We start from the raw sequence: 5,658 nt of genomic DNA, 5'->3' as shown, positions 1-5,658 counted from the left end.
TCCAATTTGTCCCTCCATCTTCTTCCACCATAATGTCGCTGTACATGGCAGCACTTCTCATTGCCTCCTAGTAACCTGTCTGACTCCAATTACTCCACAATTACAGCTAAACTGACAGAAAAGGAAGATCACCGAGGGTTGCCGGAGAAAAAGGCATTGTCCAGTATTAGAAAAATGGCTGCTTTCTTCCAAAAAATGCCATCACTGCTGTCTACAGACTGGTGCTGCACCTCATCCTCTATGACTTAAAGGGGTATTCCCATCTGTAAGATCCTACCCCAATATGTAGTAGGTATAATATTAGCAAATACCTCCAGTTGGAAATGTGGTATAGTTCTTCTGATTCACACTGTCACTTACCACATGTGCAGGGCATTGCAATATGAGTGGTCGTAACCATAGATACTGAAGCTACTACAATACCCTGCACATGAGGTAAGCGACATAGGCCATCAGGAGAACTATACTACATTTCTAATTGGAGGTATTTGCTAATATTATTACTGCACCTACTACATATTGGGCAGATGACTGAATAGCTCCATGCGTGAAATCACATGACCCGTGCCCATTTAATATTAACCTCTTCCCGACTGGGCGATTTTTGCATTTACTTTATTTTTCTTCCCTTATTCCAAGAGGCATAACTTTTTTTCTTTTATTATTTTTTTTTTTTTTTTTTAGTTTTCCATCCACATAGCCATATGAGGCCTTGCTTTTTGTGGGACGAATTGTACTCCATTCATTGTACCATGTGATGTACTAGAGAATGGAAAAAATAAATTCCATGTGTGGCGAAAATGCAAAGAAGCAGTGCAATTCCACAATTGTGTATATTTATTTTTTTACCATGTTCACTATATGGTATACTGGCAATATGATTCTCCCGGTTAGTACAATTACAAATAAAAATTGCCTGTTTTTTTTGAGACCCGTAACATTTAAATCATTGTTTTTGGTTGATGGAGCTGTCTGAGGACTTGTTTGCGTGCTGTAGCTGACTTTTTTTACGTTTTTATTGATACCATTTTGGGCTAGATGAAATATTTTGAGCGCCCCTTATTGTATTTTTTTTTTTCCAGCCTCCGAAAATCCACCGTTTCAGATTATTCTGATTACGCCATTTGCCGATCGGGTTAACTTTATATAGATCCAACTTTTATGAACGTAGCGATACCAAATGTGTATTTATTTTGTTTTTCTATTTCTCTCTTTTAATGGGGAACAAGGAGTGGGGGGTGATTTGATCTTTATATAACTTTTTTCCATATTTTTTTTTTTTTTTTTTCTGTACTTCTTAGTCCCCTTAGGGGACATGAACTTGCGATCATGCAGTCGCTTATATACTATACACGGCAATTCTACAGTACTGCTGTATATAGCAAAAATCACGGGGTCCTATGAACGCCATCCATAGTCTAGCTTTCACAGGAGAATCATAATGCCAGACACAAGCAGACCCCAGGCCGTGAGGGCAACCCATTCGCACCTCGGGATCCCCTCACTGGTGGTCGATTGGGCTGTTAGAGGCAGATGATGGCTGAATTACACAGCCATCATCTGCCGCGAAAGATGCAAGCTTAGCTTGAGAGCCTGCATCAAAGTCAGAGAGCCGGCATAGGGTGTAACTGTACGTCATATGTCGGTAAGGGGTTAAAGGTGGTGATCGATTATTTCAACGCATGCACGATACAAATGATGCCGATGTCTAAGAGTATAAATAATAATAAAGCTGGAGTGCTATTTTTTAAAAGGTATTAACCTCTTCACACAGCAGCCCTTTTCATGATCTCGAGTTGGGTGAGTGCTTACTTTTTGCGTGCCGAGCTGATGTTTTTAATGATAACATTTTGGTGCAGATACAATCTTTCGATCACCCGTTATTGCATTTTAAAGCAATTTTGCGGTGACCAAAAAAGCGTAATTCTGGCGTTTTGCCTTTTCTTTCCGCTACACCGTTTACCGATCAGATTAATTATTTTTTTATATTGATTGTGCGATCCTGTACGTGGCGATGCCAAATGTGTATTTTTTTTTTAATTTTATTTTGAATGATGCAAAAGGGGGGTGATTTGAACTTTTATATTTTTTTTTTTTTTTTTATTTTCTTAATATTTTTAAAAACTTTTTTTTTTTTTTTTTTAAACTTTTGGCATGCTTCAATAGTCTCTATGGGAGACTAGAAGCTGCCACAACCCGATCGGCTCTGCTACATACAGGTGATGATCAGATAGCCTGTGTGTAGCAGAAATGCTCTCTTGATATGAGTGCTGGACTTGGCTGTTTGTTAGGGAATCCCTGCTTGTGTTGTAGCTGTCGAGCAGCCGAGGGGATTCAAACATATTATTTGAGCACGCCGAAGTCACTCTGATAGCACACGAGCATACTCTGATAACACCTCATCCGAGCACGCTCGCTCATCACTAATCAATACCAGTCCTCAGTATTGTTAGGCTAGCTATTATCCAGTGGACTAACTCCATAGTAATGTTCAGGGGGGATTTAAGAAGCCCATATAGATTAGATTTTCATTTTTTTTTTCTCCTAGCGTTCACATAGTTTTAGCAATGTAAACTATGTACTCGACTAAGAGCCTTGATCACGACGAAGCTCAGGATGGAGTGAATATGTAGCAAGGACCAGAGAGGAGAGGAACACAGCTCGGTGCAAGGGCTACATGCGTCTGGCACCCACTTCTGCACCGTGATGTGTATAGTTTCCATATTCTACAACCTTCCAATAATACATGTCATTGGGATTCATGTCTGCACCCTTTCATTGCTTCCTCCCCTTTTAAATGTTTCTACCCCAGCACCTCCAGCCACTGGATTTGCATGTATGCACAACAGGAAATGTACATATGTACCAAAAATATTCCTACCCTCCGGATATAGCTGCATTCACACACAGAGACAGGATTTAAATGGCAAATATATACCAGCCAGACTTACTGCGTGGGGTATAAGTTGTATACAACCACTGACAGCTGAAATGAATAGCATTGACTATCTCACAACCATGGCATCGGTCAATGAATAGCATTAATTATCTCGCGACAACGGCGTGGGTCAAGTAATAGCATTAATTATCTCACGATCATGGCATCTGTCAATGATGGGGGAGGGGATTTATTGGGTGGCTAGTAAACAGTCCGTTTCTAAAGTTGATCTGTTGGAAGCAAGAAAAATGGGCAAGCATAAAGATCTGAAAGACTACGACAAGGTCCAAATTGTGACGGCTAGTCAACTGGGTCAAAGCATCTCCAATATGTGAAGTCTTGGGTGATCCAGGTATGTTGTGGATAATGATTAACAAAAGAAGTCCATGAAAGAAGAACTAAGGAACCTGTGTCAGGTGTGCACCAGGCTGATTGATGTGGGAGAGTGAAGGATAGATCTGCTCTGATCCTGTAGAAGAGCTAACCATAAAGCTAAAGAATAAGGCATCTTCATCTTATAAATCACATTTTCTTATTAATAGCATTTGGGGGGCACAGGGCCATGGGTATACTCCCCTCTACTAGGGGCTCAACTCTAGCTGAAAAAGTGTTAACTTCACCTAATGGACTAAACCGTCTCCTCAGACATCAAGCAGCTCAGTTGTAGCCTATTGTCCGTAGGAGGAGACACAACTTGTCTTCTGCAATATATATATATATAGGTGGTGCAGCTGTTCATAATTTTTTCTTTACCCCAATGGTAGAGACACCATCCACTCCAAAGTACACAGGTCAACCGTCCCTCAACGATGTGCTGGTTACCCCATAATCCTGTGAAGTTGCCAAAGGTGTGCCTTTTTGGGTGTCGTAAGATTGTGTCTAATTCCTTCACTCCTTCCATGCTGTTCCACTCTTCTTTTTAGCCTAGGGGCTACAAGGGCCCCATTTCTTGGAGAACTGACCCTTCTTTTTATTCCGCTTGTGCTGTCACCTCTTTGGACCTCTTATTTTACTTATTTTACTTTACAGACATTTTCTTGGGTCTAACCACCAGCTTATAGTGCCTTTATGTAACTTTTGAGGGGGTTTTCCTGTTACTGGGGGACCCTCTGGAGCCTCTCTGGCACACACTGTTCCAAAATTGTTATCCCTTCAGGGACTTGTGCACTAACATCTGCTCCAGTGGGTTGCCTGACTAATCAAGGCTGCAGCTTCTCTTGTGGCTAGGATACAACTTTTGTTCCACCGTCTGGACGGTTCCTTCTCCTGACTGTCCTCCTTGCTTGAGGGAGGCCAGACTCTTTCATATTGGTGTTATATATTGTGAAAGGGTTTTTTTTTTTTTTTTTTTTTTTTTTATGAAGTCTGTTCCTCATTTCCAGTCCAGGCTTGGTGAATTCTCTGCATCAGAGGTCTACAGCTCCAGCCTCCTCTCGACCATCTGCACCACTCTTGAACCAACCTTACTTGATATCTGTAGTTGCCTTTTTGGGACAATTTTTTTTTTTTTTTTCCCCCAGGCGTCATGTCCTCTTCCAGTAAGATTCCCCCTTGTTGCATTGCTCACCTATTTTGCTCACATTGCGAAAAAAGCTTACTATGCGGTCATCTAGGTTCCCTTTGCACCCAGTGCATGCCCGATCATGACCACTGGAGAGCAAAGCCCGTCCAAGCCCTAGGAATCCTGGCTATGTTCCAATCTTTCGGCAATTTCATGGAGCTCTTGCCAGACCAACGTGTTCGTCAGTGCTCTCTTACCCAAACTGGCGCCGCTGCTTCCTCCAGAGATATTCTCACAGGAGATATGGGATCTCTTCCCACAGATCAAACTCTCCCTCCCCAGATCACTCCCAGTACAGCGCCACAGGATACTGCTTCTCTTGCCCAATCTGAACTTCTGGGTAAAACCTCTAAGACTCTTGAGTCAGTGCAGGATTCTAAGGTGACTTCGGTTATGGAGGCCTTTATTCAGGCAGTGAGGGACACTCTCAAGGTCAAGGACGAGTCTGCTTCCCAGGACATAGTTCTCTTCCATCGGAACCGCCTGTAACAGGTCATCTTTCACAGCCATGAAAACTTTGATGTGCATGCCTTCCTCAAAGTTTGAGGCCCTTTTCCCTTTGGGGATGAATTGGTTGCCAAATGGTCCATAGCCCCCTTCATGCATCTCCAAGTAGCTCATCTCTCTAATGTGGCATCCCTCAGTGACCCACTGGATAAGACGACCGACTACTTGTCAAAAGCAGCCATTTTCAGTGGCTGGCCCTGCCTTACATCCTGCCTTTTGTGACGTCTTTTGGTAAGCGAGGCCTGTACGGCTAAGCATCATAACCAGGGTTTATCTTCCAGGGTTCTACAAGAGCATCTTTTTACCTCTCTTCTCTTTTGCTACATGCCTCAAAATTCCTTTGTGAGTGAGACTTACCTTATGTCAGCACAACTTGCAAGCCTGTACTGCAGTCACTTCTCCTGACTTCAGATCCTGTTCTGTTAATTCTGCCTCCAATTCTGCTTCCGTATTGCACTGCGCTCCAATTCAAATAAGACGGGCTCTCTGAAAAATGCCTGAAGTCGGGAAGGAATGCTCTGTTCCCCTTGAACAGGGTTCCCCAACTTCAGTCCTCAAGGCCCACCAACAGGTCATGTTTTCAGGATTTCCTTAGTATTGCTCAGGTGATAATTGCTTCACCTGTGCAATACAAAGGAAATCCTGAAAACAT

This window comes from Dendrobates tinctorius, unplaced genomic scaffold (genome assembly GCF_039654945.1).
Source record: "Dendrobates tinctorius isolate UK_male_01 unplaced genomic scaffold, ASM3965494v1 ptg000104l, whole genome shotgun sequence".
Lineage (NCBI taxonomy): Eukaryota > Metazoa > Chordata > Amphibia > Anura > Dendrobatidae > Dendrobates > Dendrobates tinctorius.
This window is presented reverse-complemented; position numbering follows the sequence as displayed.